A 19,246-nucleotide genomic window follows, 5' to 3' on the forward strand; every position below is an offset into this window, starting at 1 on the left:
ACAGCTCTTTCCTTGTACTGCATGAAAAAGTAATCATAAGTCCACTGTTCTTTGAATATCCTACATTCCGAGTCAATTTTTCTCTTTCTTGACGTCATTGTTTCCTAGGGATTCCAAATTGCTAATAGTAAAATACCAATAGATATATATACAGCCCTACAAAAACAATATACCAACAATCACCCCCATATAGGTCCAGCTCCCATGCTCTGTGTTCCCCCATATAGGTCCAGCTCCATGCTCTGTCTTCCCCCATATAGGTCCAGCTCCCATGCTCTGTCTTCCCCCATATAGGTCCAGCTCGGACGCTCTGTGTTCCCCCATATAGGTCCAGCTCCCATGCTCTGTGTTCCTCCATATAGGTCCAGCTCCCATGCTCTGTGTTCCCCCATACAGGTCCAGCTCCCATGCTCTGTGTTCCCCATATAGGTCCAGCTCCATGCTCTGTCTTCCCCCATATAGGTCCAGCTCCCATGCTCTGTCTTCCCCCATATAGGTCCAGCTCCCATGCTCTGTCTTCCCCCATATAGGTCCAGCTCCCATGCTCTGTGTTCCCCCATATAGGTCCAGCTCCCATGCTCTGTGTTCCCCCATATAGGTCCAGCTCCATGCTCTGTCTTCCCCCATATAGGTCCAGCTCCCATGCTCTGTCTTCCCCCATATAGGTCCAGCTGCCATGCTCTGTCTTCCCCCATATAGGTCCAGCTGCCATGCTCTGTGTTCCCCCATATAGGTCCAGCTCCATGCTCTGTCTTCCTCCATATAGGTCCAGCTCCCATGCTCTGTCTTCCCCCATATAGGTTCAGCTGCCATTCTCTGTGTTCCCCCATATAGGTCTAGCTCCCATGCTCTGTGTTCCCCCATATAGGTCCAGCTCCCATGCTCTGTGTTCCCCCATATAGGTCCAGCTCCCATGCTCTGTGTTCCCCCATATAGGTCCAGCTCCATGCTCTGTGTTCCCCCATATAGGTCCAGCTCCATGCTCTGTCTTCCCCCATATAGGTCCAGCTCCCATGCTCTGTCTTCCCCCATATAGGTCCAGCTCCCATGCTCTGTGTTCCCCCATATAGGTCCAGCTCCCATGCTCTGTGTTCCCCCATATAGGTCCAGCTCCATGCTCTGTCTTCCCCCATATAGGTCCAGCTCCCATGCTCTGTCTTCCCCCATATAGGTCCAGCTCCCATGCTCTGTCTTCCCCCATATAGGTCCAGCTCCATTCTCTGTGTTCCCCCATATAGGTCCAGCTCCATGCTCTGTCTTCCCCCATATAGGTCCAGCTCCCATGCTCTGTCTTCCCCCATATAGGTCCAGCTCCCATGCTCTCTCCCAAACCCCCCCATCCCTGCTTAACCCCTTCATGACCCAGCCTATTTTGACCTTAATGACCTGGCCATTTTTTGCAATTCTGACCAGTGTCCCTTTATGAGGTAATAACTCAGGAACGCTTCAACGGATCCTAGCGGTTCTGAGATTGTTTTTTCGTGACATATTGGGCTTGATGTTAGTGGTAAATTTAGGTCGATAATTTCTGCATTTATTTGTGAAAAAAATGGAAATTTGGTGAAAATTTAGAAAATTTCGCAATTTTCACATTTTGAATTTTTATTCTGTTAAAACAGAGAGTTATATGACACAAAATAGTTAATAAATAACATTTCCCACATGTCTACTTTACAGCAGCACAATTTTGGAAACAACATTTTTTTTTGCTAGGAAGTTATAAGGGTTAAAAGGCTATGTGCCCACGTTGCGAATTTGTGTGCGGATTTTTCGCACCGTTTTTGAAAAATCTGCAGGTAAAACGCACTGCACTTTACCTGCAGATTTACCACGGATTTCCAGTGTTTTTTGTGTGGATTTCACCTGCGGATTCCTATTATGTATTATGGAGCAGGTGTAAAACGCTGCGGAATCCGCACAAAGAATTGACATGCTGCGGAAAATACAATGCAGCGTTTCCACGCTGTATTTTCCGCACCATAGGCACAGTGGATTTGGTTTTCCATAGGTTTACGTGGTACTGTAAACGTGATGGAAAACTGCTACGAATCCACAGCGACCAATCCGCTGCGGATCCGCAGCCAAATCCGCACCGTGTGCACATAGCCTAATTCTAACCCTAATTCCAACCCTAGCCCAAATTGTAACCCTAACCCTAATTGCAACCCTAACCCTATTTCTAACCCTAATTCTAACCCTAACCCTAATTCTAACCCTAACCCTAAGTGCAACCCTAGCCCTAAGTGCAACCCTAGCCCTAAGTGCAACCCTAACCCTAAGTGCAACCCTAACCCTAAGTGCAACCCTAACCCTAAGTGCAACCCTAAGTGCAACCCTATCCCTAAGTGCAACCCTATCCCTATGTGCAACCCTAACCCTAAGTGCAACCCTAAGTGCAACCCTAACCCTAAGTGCAACCCTAAGTGCAACCCTAGCCCTAAGTGCAACCCTAACCCTAAGTGCAACCCTAAGTGCAACCCTAACCCTAAGTGCAACCCTAACCCTAAGTGCAACCCTAACCCTAAGTGCAACCCTAACCCTACCCCTAACCCTGTCCCTAACCTTAACCCTACCCCTAACCCTAATGGAAAAACAAAAATAAATATAATTTCTGTATTTTATTATTGTCCCTACCTATGGGGGTGATAAAGGGGGGGTTTATTTACAATTTTTTTTATTTTGATCGCTGATATAGAACCTACCACAGCGATCAAAATGTACCTGGAAAGAATCTGCCGGCTGGCAGATTCGGCAGGCGCACTGCGCATGTGCCCACCATTTTGGAAGATGGCGGCACCCATGGAGAAGACCGAGGACACCGGGAGGGACATCGGAGCTCGGTAAGTATGGGGGGGTGTGATCGGAGCACGGGGGGAATCGGAGCACGGGGGGAGCAGACAGGAGGACGGGGGAGCGGACAGGAGGACGGAGGGGAGCATGGGACATGACAGGACAGAGAGGAGGAGATCGGTGGTGGTGGGGGGGCAGACTGGGGTCTTCAGCCAAGGCAGATGCTATTGCAGCATCGGCCATGGCTGGATTGTAATATTTCACCAATTTTCATAGGTGAAATATTACAGATTGCTCTGATTGGCTGTTTCACTTTCAACAGCCAATCAGAGCGATCGTAGCCATGGGGGGGGGGAAACCACCCCCCCTGGGCTAAAGTACCACTCCCCCTGTCCCTGTAGGTTGGGTGAAATTGGAGTTAACCCTTTCACCCGGCCTGCAGGGACGCGATCATTCTGTGACACAGCATATGCGTCACAGGTTGGATTGGCACCGACTTTCATGACGCATACGCTGTGTCACAGGTCGGGAAGGGGTTAAAAAACAAAGAAAACTATACATTACCTAGCAGTGCACTGTAGCGTAGCCGCTCCCGCGCTGCCCGCGCTCCTCGCTGTTCGTCTGTCAGGCCTAGATGCGCACGTCGCGCATCACTACGTGTAACATGCTCATCTAGGTCTGGACTCAGTCTCAGTCTGGAAGATGAGCGCCGAACTCTCGCTTCTGCATAGCGCCAGGCGCTCAGAAGCGAGAGGAACATGTGAGTTGTGGCGGGGGCCGGGTAAAAGGCCTCCGGGGGCCAGATGCGGCCCACGGGCCGTAGTTTGGGGACCCCTGCCCTACATCATGCTGTCTTCAACTTGCTGAGAAAAAACATGCTGACAGATTCCTTTTAATTGAAAAAAAGTAAATTATTAACACTTCTATTTTTAAAGCATTAAACAAATTAAACATCTACTTCTCCACAGTATTCACGATGGAAAATGAAATGCTAGGTGAAATGCCAAGAGACAAAGAAAACCCTATATTAAGGGTCACTAATCTAACCCAAGATGGTGCGAACCAGCTAAATAAGATTAAAATAGATAAATCTCCGGGTCCGGATGGCATACACCCATGAGTACTAAGAGAACTAAGTAATGTAATAGACAAGCCATTATTTCTTATATTTAGGGACTCTATAGTGACGGGGACTGTTCCACAGGACTGGCGCATAGCAAATGTAGTACCAATGTTGAAAAAGGGCTCTAAAAGTGAACCTGGAAATTATAGGCCAGTAAGTATAGCCTCTATTTTTGGTAAAATATTTGAAGGGATTCTGAGGGATGTTATTCTGGATTATCTCAATGAAAATAAGTGTTTAACTTCATATCAGCATGGGTTTATGAGGAATCGCTCCTGTCAAACCAATCAAATCAGTTTTTATAAAGATGTAAGCTATAGACTGGACCAAGGTGAGTCATTGGACGTGGTATATCTTGATTTTTCCAAAGCGTTTGATACGGTGCCACACAACAGGTTGGTACACAAAATGAGAATGCTGAGTCTGGGGGAAAATGTGTGTAAATGGGTAAGTAACTGGCTTAGTGATAGAAAGCAGAGGATAGTTATAAATGGTATATTCTCTAAATAGGCCTCTGTTCTCTTCAACATTTTTATTAACGATCTGGTAGAAGGTTTACACAGTAAAATATCAATATCTGCAGATGATGCAGAACTATGTAAAGCAGTCAATACAAGAGAAGAAAGTATTCTGCTACAGATGGATCTGGATAAGTTGGAAACTTGGGCCGAAAGGTGGCAGATGCGGTTTAACAATGAAAAATGTAAGGTTATACACATGGGAAGAAGGAATCAATATCACCATTACACACTGAATGGGAAACCACTGGGTAAATCTGACATGCAGAAGGATTTGGGGATCCTAGTTAATGATAAACTTACCTGGAGCAGCCAGTGCCAGGCAGCAGCTGCCAAGGCAAACAGGATCATAGGGTGCATTAACAAAGGTCAGGATACACATGATGAGAACATTATACTGCCTCTGTACAAGTCCCTGGTTAGACTGCATATGGAGTTCTGTGTACAGTTTTGGGCACCAGTGATTAGGAAGGATATAATGGAACTAAAGAGAGTACAAAGGAGGGCAACAGAATTAATAAAGGGGATGGGGAACTACAATACCCAGAGAGATTGGCAAAATTAGGATTATTTAGTCTAGAAAAAAGACGACTGAGGGGTGATCTAATAACCATGTATAACTAGATAAGGGGACAATAACAAATATCTCTCCAAGGATCTGTTTATACCAAGTAATGTGACGTCACAAGGGGGCATTCTCTGAGTCTGGAGGAGAGAAGGATTTTCCACCAACATAGAAGAGGATTCTTTACTGTTAGAGCAGTGAGAATCTGGAATTCCTTGCCTGAGGAGGTGGTGTTGGCAAACTCAGTCAAGGGGTTCAAGAGAGGCTTGGATGTCTTACTGGAACAAAACAATATTGTTTCTTACAGTTATTAGGTTCTTTAGAAGGACGTAGATCTGGGGATTTATTCTGATGGAATATAGGCTGAACTGGATGGACAAATATTTTTTTTTCTAACTATGTTACTATGTTAAAATGTTTACACAGTATTATATTTTTATATAGCAAAAGGAAAATATAGCATCACCCTCCTTTAGTGGTATGTGCAATATTGTAATAAGTAACCAGCCAGTAAACTCCAAATGTACATGTAGATAAAGCATAAAGTAGATACAAGTCCAACTGAATTTAGCAAAATGATAGTCAGCTTTGGCAGTCATTTTGCTGAACCATATAAGACAACCAAAAGGTAAAAAAAATTACTGATCACATTACCACACACGCTTCCTATTGCTCCCACAGCCCAGCATCTGGTCTTCCACAACCTTTTTTTTTCTTCCCCCACTTCCTGCATCACTCTACACTGGGTATTGAAGAGCCCACTAAGCCTCTGATGTTACAACGTGCCATACCATTATAGCACAAGTTGTAATGTCGCAAAGTTACAAAGTGAATCTTTTGATGCCTAATTTTGCACCTCAGGGAACGCCCTTTGTGACATCTAGAAGTGCACAGCAAAAACACTGCGTGCAGTGACACCAGAGGATTAGTTCGTACTGGAGGCCTTGGCATAGACTAAAGCAGGCCAAAAAGAATGTATATAAAGGGGAAGGCAAAAAGAAGAACCACAGTGGATGACAGGCTGTGGGGATAGGCTAGGTGAGTAGTGAGATTTTGTTTTTGTTTTTTTACACTATATATTTATTACACACTGAGGTCTAGAAATACCTCAGAGTATAATAAGGAACATGGCCACACAAAGCCCATTCATACAATAAATTACACATGACACCAGTATATGGGAAAAAATGGCCGTGTTATTTATTTTAGAGTTACTCAAAATTTCATAACATCCATTTTGATCTTAAAAATTTAACTCTTAAATTAACCTGAAGTTTAAACCATTAAAATAACCAATCCACCCATAAGGGCGATTTTCCTCACAAATAACTTAACACGACAGGGTAATACCAAACAGAGGGTGGGAGGGCGGGATCTTCGGTTCTTCGGCTCACCGATGGCTGAGGTGAGATTCAAATTCCAGGGCTTTTTATAGCCCTCAAAAAGCCCGCCAACCAGCGTCAACCAATTAAAAGGCTCCATTTGAGCGCCAATTACGCTGTTGCTATCCAGATAAAATTGCTTCTGGCAGAAAACGGCCAAAGCTTACTTACACCCATGTTAATAAATATCAATAAAATAAACACCAGATATTCTTTCAGGGCTTGTGAGGCCATGAGACCCCCCCTATAATTTTGGTATTATTGACGGGGGAGGGCTAACATGGCCACACAAAGCCCATTCATACAATAAATTACACATGACACCAGTATATGGGAAAAAATGGCTGTGTTATTTATTTTAGAGTTACTCAAAATTTCATAACATCCATTTTGATCTTAAAAATGTAACTCTTAAATTAACCTGAAGTTTAAACCATTAAAATAACCAATCCACCCATAAGGGCGATTTTCCACACGCCAGGGTTCAAAGAAACCTGGCCCCTCCACTAAGACACAGCCATTTTTCCACCATCGTCTGAAGGTTCAGGTTAAAAATGTCCAGACCAATATCTGAAAGGTGAACTGAATTATGTCTGTAAAGGCCCGGTAAAAATCCTTCTAATTCGTCGTGCCTAAAAGAGAAGCCGTTAATCATAGGGAGGAATTTTGACATTGCTCGGTTGACCCTCTTTCGAATTTTTTCTAGAAAGGACAGTTCGACAGTGTTCCATAGCAACCTTGGAATGATCTCCGAAAAAACTAAATCGGAACAAGGAGAAAACTGCTTGAAATAAACCAGATCTGATCTAAGAAGAGCTAAAAGTTCCAGGGTTTTGGTTTTCCCGAGATCATTCCCTCCCAGGTGAAAAATTACTAAATCTGGAGGAGGAAACTTAGCAAAACATTTTTTAAACTCCGTATGAAGGTTATACCATGACATGCCTCTTGCGCTATGCCAAAAAACTTGAACAATATCCTGGCTGAAAGAAAGGTTCTCAGAATAAAAGCGTAGCCTAGCTCTCTTCTGAGCCCAAAACACATATGAGTGTCCAAGGATCCATATAATCTTGGAACCTGAAATAGAATCAAATTTAATTATCATATAATTCATGTCTTACATACAGTCTGAACCTTCCCGATTCCCATCTTCCCAGCCGCATAATCTGCGAGTCCTGTAAACCAGCTCTCGCTGCCTCTGTTGCCGCTCCTATACGAAAGGAGTGGGAGGTAATTCTTAAATGATCCTTATTTAAAACCCTGAGGCACTTTTTTAATACTGTATTGAACTGAAAGATGGTCGCCGGACTACCATCAGAATGAACAAACAATGGACCTGCTATATTAGGCCTGACACTCAACCATTCTTTGACATTTTTGACCGGGCAAAAATTTTTGCCCGATGTAGCATCGAGTTTCAATCTGAAACCCCTGCCTAGCTGATCTGTCTTGGATCTTCTTATAAATAGAAATAAGTAGTGTTGAGCGATACTTTCCGATATCGGAAAGTATCGGTATCGGAAAGTATCGGCCGATACCGTCACAGTATCGGAATCCAATCCGATACCGATACCCGATACCAATACAAGTCAATGGGACTCAAGTATCGGACGGTATTCCTGATGGTTCCCAGGGTCTGAAGGAGAGGAAACTCTCCTTCAGGCCCTGGGAACCACATAAATGTGTAAAAGAAAGAATTAAAATAAAAAATATCGCTATACTCACCTGTCCGACGCAGCCGGGACTTCAGCGAGGGAACCGGCAGCGTTGTTTGTTTAAAATTCGCGCTATTACTTGGTTACGTGAATTCCCGGCTTGTGATTGGTCAGGTCGGCCATGTTGCCGGGACGCGGACCAATCACAGCAAGCCGTGACGAAATTACGTCACGGCTTGCTGTGATTGGTCCGCGTCCCGGCAATATGGCCGCCCTGACCAATCACAAGCCGTGACGTCACGGGAGGCTGGACACGCGCTCATTTTAAAATGGGCGCGTGTCCAGCCTCCCGTGACGTCACGGCTTGTGATTGGTTGCGCCGCGATCAACCAATCACAAGCCGGGAGGCTGGACGCGCTCATTTTGAAATGGGCGCGTGTCCAGCCTCCCGGCTTGTGATTGGTTGACCGCGACGCAACCAATCACAAGCCGTGACGTCACGGGAGGCTGGACACGCGCCCTTTTTAAAATGAGCGCGTTTCCAGCCTCCCGTGACGTCACGGCTTGTGATTGGTTAATGGCGGCCATGTTGCCGGGACGCGGACCAATCACAGCAAGCCGTGACGTATTTTCGTCACGGCTTGCTGTGATTGGTCCGCGGCCCGGCAACATGGCCGCCCTGACCAATCACAAGCCGGGACTTCGCGTAACCATGTAAAAGCGGGAATTTTAAACAAACAGCGCTGCCGGTTCCTGCGCTGAGGTCCCGGCTGCGTCGGACAGGTGAGTATAGCGATATTTTTTATTTTAATTCTCTATTTTACACATTTTAACATTAATGTTGTTCCGATACCCGATACCCGATACCACAAGAGTATCGGAATCCCGGTATCGGAATTCCGATACAGCAAGTATCGGCCGATACCCGATACTTGCAGCATCGGAATGCTCAACACTAGAAATAAGTGAGAATCCAAAACAGTAACATCTGAAACCAATAAACCCAATATAATGCCTTTCTTTGCTGAGACTATTTCCCCGACCCGTAGTGCTCCAAAGAACGCCAAGGAAAATGCCGAAGAAAATAAAGCTGACTCAAATGAACTGGAACAAACGCTCTGAAGGGATAAACATATGTCTCCTAAAAGCGGGAGGGAAATCGGGCGTCTATCATCTGGTTTAAAATTGGTTCGTCTAAACCCCTTCAAAAATTGCTTGACAGGGAACAAACCTGTCAATGGAACCTCACCAAACAATTTCAAAAAGAATGACATCCCCGCCAAAGATTTCACGACTGCTGAGTACGACAACCCTTTTTTACATAGAAATTCAGCAAATCTCAAACCGGGAATGGGATTGGAACGATTACAATCAAAATTATTTAAACCGCAAAATCTGATCCATTGTTGCCATGCGGCTGAGTACTCAGCCCATGATCGCGCTGACAATGAATTTTCGATAAAATGAGGAATTATCTCAAAACCGAGTCCCAAAGCTCCTGTGGGCACGGCGTTGGATCCATGTCTGCTGTGGGTACCTGTTGATGAAAAATATCCCATTGTTGATAGCACAGAGAATCCGAGATTGATTCTAGCCTATTTTTTCCAACTTTCATTTTCAACCAAATGTTTAATCTTAGGCATAGCAATACAACTTGCCTCAGAATTTTCATAGCCCAATGGTTTTTAGAAGTGAGTGTGTTGATACCGAATAGGACGCCTTCATTACTAGACGGAATTAAAATCCTATTATTTCTCATTAGATGACCCCACAAATAAAGGCCGGCATAAATCGAGAAGAGCTCCATTACCATAGAGTTTCCGACTAAATTGTTGATAACCCAATATTCAGGCCATCTCAAGGACACCCAATGAGTGGAAAATAGGATGCCCAGGCCTAAATTGGAATCACAAGAAAACGTAAAATTGAAGGTATCTGCTAGAACAAAATCAGATTGCCAACAAGCTCTTCCGTTGTAACCCTCCAAAAATGAACGCCAAATTTTAGCGTCTTCTTTCAAATCTGTTGAGACTCTGATATGTGATTCTGGAGACAAAACCCCTATTGTGGAGTTATAAAGTCGTCTAGAAAAAATTCTACCCATCGGGATCACACGTAAAGCGAAGTTTAATAGGCCCAACAGGGATTGCATGTCTTTTAGGGTTATCTTCTTTTTGGTCAAGAATTTATCCAAAGCTTTGAATAATTTTGAAATTTTATCATCCGGAAGTCTACATTCCATTTTAACTGAATCAAGGGTAATACCCAAGAACTCAATCACATTCATGGGTAAGTATGTTTTTTCATGAGCTAAAGGAACCCCGAATTTTTCGCAGATGGCTAAGAAGCAATTTAAAGTATCCCGACACGAATTAGATGAAGAAGGGCCGACAAATAGAAAATCGTCAAGGTAGTGTAGTACTCCAGCATCATGAGAGCTGTATTCCACTACCCAGTGAAGAAAGGTCGAAAAACTTTCGAAGTAAAAGCAGGATAGGGAAAAACCCATGGGTAAACACATATCAAAGAAAAATTGATCATCAAAGCAAAAACCCAAGGAATTGAAGCCTGAGGGATGAACCGGGAGTAACCAGAAGGCCGACTTGATGTCCGACTTAGCCATAAGCGAGAACCTGCCAAATTTCTTAAGCAGCTTGATCGCAGAGTCGAAAGAAGAGTAGGAAACTGAACATAGGGATTTGTCCACTTCGTCATTCAAAGAGGAACCTGGAGGGTATGATAAATGATGAATCATACGGAAACTGCCAATTTCCTTTTTCGGAACGATCCCCAGTGGAGAAATTCGAAAATTCTCAAATGGGGGGGAAGAAAAGGGGCCCGCGATTCTTCCTAAGCTCAACTCTTCTAAAATTTTCTTTCTAGCCACCTCGTAATGCAAATGCAGAGATGATAAATTTTTAACTATAATGCATCCTGGGCCTTTGAATTGGGCAACTTCAAAACCGTAACAAAACCCATCAAAAATTAGCTTACTGGTCATTTGATTTGGGTAAATGCTTAACCACCATAGCATTTCTGCTAGTTTCACCGGGGTCTGAGCTTTTTGGAACTGTCTCCCTGGAAGTTGTTTGAGGTGCTTGTTTACGGAAGCACTTGGACCCGGGGTGCTGGTTCCCGCAAAAGGAGCATTCATGTCGAAACCTGCATGAGTTGCCCCATTTGCACGAATTCTCATTAAATGCAAAGCAGACCCCTTTCTTTTGAAAACCAGAAACTGGTTGCCTCATAGGATGTTGTCTTTGTGGAAGCATCAAGTTGATCCACAAACCTACGTCTTTTACACCCCAAGAAATATTGGGGTGAACTGCTAATTTCTGCCTAAACGCTTCGTCGTAGTGAAGCCATGCAGTGCCTCCAAAATTGCGAAAGGCCTCCAAAATAATATCTATGTGCTGAAACAGCTTACTACACAAATTGGGAGACTTCAGATTGCAAAACTGCTGAATAAATACAAAAGGCTTGTAGCCAATTATTGAATGATTTTAAAGGGCCACGTTTAGGGTCGTCCTCAACTTTTGTGTCTTTGTCAGACCTGAATGTAAGGTCTGTTGTGAATTCTGTTCTCGGGCTCCCTCCTGTGGTCATGAGTGGTACTTTGTGAGTTCTGTTCTTGGGCTCCCTCTGGTGGCTTTGAGTGTTACGGCTGGTCTGTAGCTGGACTCCAGCTGCCTCGTTTCCTGCTAGGCTTGCTGCCTATTTAACTCCACCTGGACCTTTACTTGTTGCCTGCTGTCGTTGTATTCAGTACTGGTTCAGATCTCTCTGGGACTTCCCTGTGACCTGTCTCCTCTTGGAGAAGCTAAGTTCAGAGAAGCTAAGTTCATGCTTGTTCATATTTGCTCATTGTTTTTTGAAAATGTTTCTCAGTATATGATGAGTTCAGTCCAACTTGCTTATATGTGATTTTCTTGCTAGCTGGAAGTTCTGGGGTGCAGAGTTGCGCCCCTCACATCATGAGTCGGTGTGGGGGTCTTTTGTATTCTCTGCGTGGATATTTTGTAGCATTTTATACTGACCGCACAGATTCCTTGCTATCTTCTGACTAGTTACTAGCGGGCCTCATTTGCTAAAACCTGTTTTCATCTCTATGTTTGTGTTTTCCCCTTAACTCACCGTTATTATTTGTGGGGGGCTGCTCAAACTTTGGGGTAATTTTCTCTTGAGGCAAGTGAGGCTTTGTTTCTCTTTAGGGATAGTTAGATTCTCAGGCTGTGAAGAGGCGTCTAGGCAGAGTCAGGTACGCTCCACGGCTGCCTATAGTGTGTGTTGATAGGATCAGGATTGTGGTCAGTAAAGTTCCCACATCCCCAGAGCTTGTCCTATTTTTTGGTTTACCTATCAGGTCAGTTCATGCGTTCCTACCACCAGGACCATAACAATGGTCCTTACGGGGAAGTAATGAGAATAATTCAATGTATTCATTATTCCAAATGAGCTCCTTAACCGCTGAGCTTAAATGGAATCCCAAAGGTGTAATTTTGCATGTTAGAGCCTCCTTATATGTGTTCTGAGGAACTGGAATACCCTCTAAATTAGTAGGTGGGACAGGAATAGCAAAGGAACTACAAGGATCCCCCAGCGACTCAGACAAAATGCTCTTAATCATATCCCTAAGTTGGGTGGGATGCACAGACAGGGGCACATTGTTTATCTCACCCCTTCTGGAAGCTCCTCTTCTTTGCATCTGGTCCTCTGAGCAGCCAGCGCTCGAGCCTTGCGCAGCAGGCAAACGCAGCTGAGAATCTTCAGGCGCTGGTCCGGTCTGTTCCTCGTCTGATTCTTCATCTGTTTTAATGCTGATCATTGGCGCTGTTTTTTGAATGCCAGGCACAAGGGCTGGTGCAGCCGCCGGCTCCCGGCGGGAAGATGCCGCCGCAGCGCTTTTACGGCTGCTCACGGACCTCCCGGCGGTTTGACTTGAAGTAACTGGAGCCGCTTGAAGATGTCGCTGCGTGTCACGCACTGGGCTCCGTGACTTGCTGGCAGCCGTGCAGTACGGTCTCTTACGGACATCCGGTGTGCGGCCGCTGGGACAAGGCAGCGGAAGGGGCGTGACAGGTACCTCTGCGGCATCTTCCTTCTCGAACGGCTAGGCGGCATTACCGCCATGTTCTCCTCCGTCACAGGCGGCTGCTCCTGCAGGCTCATTACCGGAGGACTTGTTCCGGCCTCCGGAGGTGTAGGTAGGGGGCTAGTGGCTAAACAGTTTCTTAGCCATTCTAACCTGTCTCCTTTTCCGGCTCTTGCGAGAAGCTGCTGTAAAAGGTTTTCCATCCTCACTCCGTATCTTCGGTTCTTCGGCTCACCGACGGCTGAGGTGAGATTCAAATTCCAGGGCTTTTTATAGCCCTCAAAAAGCCCGCCAACCAGCGTCAACCAATTAAAAGGCTCCATTTGAGCGCCAATTACGCTGTTGCTATCCAGATAAAATTGCTTCTGGCAGAAAACGGCCAAAGCTTACTTACACCCATGTTAATAAATATCAATAAAATAAATGCCAGATATTCTTTCAGGGCTTGTGAGGCCATGAGACCCCCCCTATAATTTTGGTATTATTGATGGGGGAGGGCTAACATTCTATTCAAACGTCATAGGGAATAAATATTTTAGGGAATGATTAGTAAATTATAAAATTAGAAATCACTCCATTCTTGCATTTTTAATAGCAAGTAAATTGAAAAATTGCTCCTTTTCATAAGCACTTTGCAATTTTATAATTTAAAAAATAATAGAACAAATCATTGAAGAGAATCTGTCATAAGGAGATAGGGGACAGTGTTATGATCCCAATGGCAGAGGATCTCTGATATTCCGGCAAGATAGCAAAAATATAACTACTGCTCTAGGGAGGTGGAAACTGGACTAACTGCATACCTGATCCTGACACAAACAACTAAAAGTAGCCGGTGAACGTGCCTACGTTGGTTCTAGACGTCTCGAGCCAGCCGGAGAACTGACTACCCCTAGAGGGAAAAAATAAGACCTCGCTTGCCTCCAGAGAAATTGAACCCCAAAGATATAGAAAGCCCCCAACAAATAATAACGGTGAGGCAAGAGGAAAACACAAACGTAGAGATGAACTAGATTCAGCAAAGTGAGGCCCAATAGTCTAGATAGCAGAAAATAGATAGTGGACTATGCGGTTAGCAGAAAACCCTACAAAACATCCACGCTGAACATTCAAGAACCCCCACACCGACTGACGGTGTGGAGGGAGAATATCAGCCCCCTAGAGCTTCCAGCGAGTCAAAAATCAAATGTAAAGCAAGCTGGACAAAAACACTGAATAATGCAAACGATCCAAATTGTACAAAACAGACTTAGCTTTTCTTGCATGAGGCAGACTGAAAGGAATCCGGAGGAGACCAAATAGGTCTGGATACAACGATGCCAGGCAAGAGACTGAGTCCAGAGGAGACTCAAATAGGAAACTGTCATGATTCTCAATGGCGAGAGAACATAGCCCAGCATATATGAGAACTAGCTCTTGGAAGATGGAAACTATACTGACCATGAACTAAACCTGCCGCACAACTAGAAGTGGCCGGGTAGCATGCCTACGTTTTTTATCCCTAGATGCCCAGCGCCAGCCGGAGAACTACCTAATCCTAGCAGAGGAAAAGACAGTCCTGGCTCACCTCTAGAGAAATTTTCCCAAAAGGCAGACAGAGGCCCCCACATATATTGGCGGTGATTTTAGATGAAATGACAAACGTAGTATGAAAATAGGTTTAGCAAAATCGAGGTCCGCTTACTAGATAGCATGAAGACAGAAAGGGCACTTTCATGGTCAGCAGAAAACCCTATCAAAACACCATCCAGAAATTACTTTAAGACTCTAGCATTAACTCATAACACCAGAGTGGCAATTTCCGCTCACAAGAGCTTTCCAGACACAGTAACGAAACAGCAGCTGTGAACAGGAACAAAATGCAAAAACACACAAGGACAAAAGTCCAACTTAGCTAGGAGTTGTCTAGTAGCAGGAACATGCACAGAAGGCTTCTGATTACATTGTTGACCGGCATGAAACTGACAGAGGAGCAAGGTTATATAGCGACTCCCACATCCTGATAGGAGCAGGTGAACAGAGGGGATGATGCACACAAGTACAATTCCACAAGTGGCCACCGGGGGAGCCCAGAATCCAATTTCACAACAGTACCCCCCCCTCAAGGAGGGGGCACCGAACCCTCACCAGAACCACCAGGGCGATCAGGATGAGCCCTATGAAAGGCACGGACAAGATCGGAGGCATGAACATCAGAGGCAGTGACCCAAGAATTATCCTCCTGACCGTATCCCTTCCATTTGACCAGATACTGGAGTTTCCGTCTGGAAACACGAGAGTCTAAGATCTTTTCCACAACGTACTCCAACTCACCCTCAACCAACACCGGAGCAGGAGGCTCAACGGAAGGCACAGCCGGTACCTCATACCTGCGCAACAATGACCGATGAAAAACATTATGAATCGAAAAGGATGCAGGGAGGTCCAAACGGAAGGACACAGGGTTAAGAATCTCCAATATCTTGTACGGGCCGATGAACCGAGGCTTAAACTTAGGAGAAGAAACCCTCATAGGGACAAAACGAGAAGACAACCACACCAAGTCCCCAACACAAAGCCGAGGACCAACACGACGACGGCGGTTGGCAAAAAGCTGAGTCTTCTCCTGGGACAACTTCAAATTGTCCACCACCTGCCCCCAAATCTGATGCAACCTCTCCACCACAGCATCCACTCCAGGACAATCCGAAGATTCCACTTGACCGGAGGAAAATCGAGGATGAAACCCCGAATTACAGAAAAACGGGGACACCAAGGTGGCAGAGCTGGCCCGATTATTGAGGGCGAACTCCGCCAAAGGCAAAAAAGCAACCCAATCATCCTGATCCGCAGACACAAAACACCTCAAATATGTCTCCAAGGTCTGATTAGTCCGCTCGGTCTGGCCATTAGTCTGAGGATGGAAAGCAGATGAAAAAGACAAATCTATGCCCATCCTAGCACAGAATGCCCGCCAAAATCTAGACACGAATTGGGTCCCTCTGTCAGAAACGATATTCTCCGGAATACCATGCAAACGAACAACATTTTGAAAAAACAGAGGAACCAACTCGGAAGAAGAAGGCAACTTAGGCAAGGGAACCAGATGGACCATCTTAGAGAAACGGTCACACACCACCCAGATGACAGACATCTTCTGAGAAACAGGCAGATCCGAAATAAAATCCATCGAGATGTGCGTCCAAGGCCTCTTCGGGATAGGCAAGGGTAACAACAATCCACTAGCCCGAGAACAACAAGGCTTGGCCCGAGCACAAACGTCACAAGACTGCACAAAGCCTCGCACATCTCGTGACAGGGAAGGCCACCAGAAGGACCTTGCCACCAAATCCCTGGTACCAAAGATTCCAGGATGACCTGCCAACGCAGAAGAATGAACCTCAGAGATGACTCTACTGGTCCAATCATCAGGAACAGTCTACCAGGTGGGCAACGATCAGGTCTATCCGCCTGAAACTCCTGCAAGGCCCGCCGCAGGTCTGGAGAAACGGCAGACAATATCACTCCATCTTTAAGGATATCTGTGGGCTCAGAATTACCAGGGGAGTCAGGCTCAAAACTCCTAGAAAGGGCATCCGCCTTAACATTCTTAGAACCCGGTAGGTAAGACACCACAAAATTAAACCGAGAGAAAAACAACGACCAGCGCGCCTGTCTAGGATTCAGGCACCTGGCAGACTCAAGGTAAATTAAATTTTTGTGGTCAGTCAATACCACCACCTGATGTCTGGCCCCCTCAAGCCAGTGACGCCACTCCTCAAAAGCCCACTTCATGGCCAAAAGCTCCCGATTCCCAATATCATAATTCCGCTCGGCGGGCGAAAATTTACGGGAAAAAAAGGCACAAGGTCTCATCACGGAGCAGTCGGAACTTCTCTGCGACAACACCGCCCCAGCTCCGATTTCAGAAGCGTCGACCTCAACCTGAAAAGGAAGAGCAACATCATGCTGACGCAACACTGGGGCGGAAGAAAAGCGGCGCTTGAGCTCCCGAAAGGCCTCCACAGCATCAGGGGACCAATCAGCAACATCAGCACCCTTCTTAGTCAAATCAGTCAATGGTTTTACAACATCAGAAAAACCAGCAATAAATCGACGATAAAAGTTAGCAAAGCCCAAAAATTTCTGAAGACTCTTAAGAGAAGAGGGTTGCGTCCAATCACCAATAGCCTGAACCTTGACAGGATCCATCTCGATGGAAGAGGGGGAAAAAAATGTATCCCAAGAAGGAAATCTTTTGAACCCCAAAAACACACTTAGAACCCTTCACACACAAGGAATTAGACCGCAAAACCTGAAAAACCCTCCTGACCTGCTGGACATGAGAGTCCCAGTCATCCGAAAAAATCAGAATATCATCCAGATACACAATCATACATTTATCCAAATAATCGCGGAAAATGTCATGCATAAAGGACTGGAAGACTGAAGGGGCATTAGAAAGACCAAAAGGCATCACCAAATACTCAAAATGGCCCTCGGGCGTATTAAATGCAGTTTTCCACTCATCCCCCTGCTTGATTCGCACCAAATTATACGCCCCACGGAGATCAATCTTAGAGAACCACTTGGCCCCCTTTATACGAGCAAACAAATCAGTAAGCAGTGGTAACGGATATTGATATTTAACCGTGATTTTATTCAAAAGACGATAATCAATACACGGCCTCAAAGAGCCGTCTTTCTTAGACACAAAGAAAAAACCGGCTCCTAAGGGAGATGACGAAGGACGAATATGTCCCTTTTCCAAGGACTCCTTTATATATTCTCGCATAGCCGCGTGTTCAGGCACAGACAGATTAAATAAACGACCCTTAGGGTATTTACTACCCGGAATCAAGTCTATGGCACAATCGCACTCCCGGTGCGGAGGTAGTGAACCAACCTTGGGTTCTTCAAAAACGTCACGAAAGTCAGACAAGAATTCAGGAATCTCAGAGGGAATAGATGATGAAATGGAAACCAAAGGTACGTCCCCATGAGTTCCTTTACATCCCCAGCTTAACACAGACATAGCTCTCCAGTCGAGGACTGGGTTATGAGATTGCAGCCATGGCAATCCCAGCACCAAAACATCATGTAGATTATACAGCACCAGAAAGCGAATAACCTCCTGGTGATCCGGATTAACACGCATAGTCACTTGTGTCCAGTATTGTGGTTTATTACTAGCCAATGGGGTGGAGTCAATCCCTTTCAGAGGTATCGGAGCCTCCAATGGCTCCAAATCATACCCACAGCGTTTGGCAAAGGACCAATCCATAAGACTCAAAGCAGCGCCAGAGTCGACATAGGCGTCCGCGGTAATAGATGACAAAGAACAAATCAGGGTCACAGATAGAATAAACTTAGACTGTAAAGTGCTAATTGAAACAGACTTGTCAGGCTTCTTAGTACGCTTAAAGCATGCTGATATAACATGAGTTGAATCACCACAATAGAAGCACAACCCATTTTTTCGTCTAAAATTCTGCCGCTCGCTTCTGGACAGAATGCTATCACATTGCATATTTTCTGGCGTTTTCTCAGTAGACACCGCCAAATGGTGCGCAGGTTTGCGCTCCCGCAGATGCCTATCGATCTGAATAGCCATCGTCATGGACTCATTCAGACTCGCAGGCACAGGGAACCCCACCATAGCATCCTTAATGGCATCAGAGAGACCTTCTCTGAAAATCGCCGCCAGGGCGCACTCATTCCACTGAGTAAGCACAGACCATTTGCGGAATTTTTGGCAGTATATTTCAGCTTCATCTTGCCCCTGAGACAAGGACATCAAGGCCCTTTCAGCCTGAAGCTCTAAATGAGGTTCCTCATAAAGCAACCCCAAGGCCAGAAAAAACGCATCCACATTGAGCAACGCAGGATCCCCTGGTGCCAATGCAAAAGCCCAGTCCTGAGGGTCGCCCCGGAGCAAGGAAATTACAATCCTGACCTGCTGTGCAGGGTCTCCGGCAGAGCGAGACTTCAGGGACAAAAACAATTTGCAATTATTTTTAAAATTTTGAAAGTGAGATCTATTCCCCGAGAAGAATTCAGGCAAAGGAATTCTAGGCTCAGACATAGGTGCATGAACAACAAAATCTTGCAAATTTTGTACCTTTGTGGCGAGATTATTCAAACC

General features: G+C 45.3%; 1 protein-coding gene and 1 long non-coding RNA gene across 2 annotated transcripts in view; one reads left to right on the forward strand and one right to left on the reverse strand.

Moving 5' to 3' along the window:
• Nucleotides 1-14,563, reverse strand: part of LOC143807810 (uncharacterized) — a 224,864-nt gene extending 210,301 nt beyond the window's left edge. The window contains exon 1 of the long non-coding RNA XR_013221808.1: nt 14,484-14,563. This is a non-coding gene — a long non-coding RNA (uncharacterized LOC143807810). The remainder of the gene's footprint in view (nt 1-14,483) is intronic.
• Nucleotides 1-19,246, forward strand: part of LOC143807809 (uncharacterized) — a 380,213-nt gene that overhangs the window by 193,587 nt on the left and 167,380 nt on the right. The window lies entirely within an intron of this gene.

The sequence above is a fragment of the Ranitomeya variabilis genome, chromosome 2 (assembly GCF_051348905.1).
Source record: "Ranitomeya variabilis isolate aRanVar5 chromosome 2, aRanVar5.hap1, whole genome shotgun sequence".
NCBI classification, from domain to species: domain Eukaryota; kingdom Metazoa; phylum Chordata; class Amphibia; order Anura; family Dendrobatidae; genus Ranitomeya; species Ranitomeya variabilis.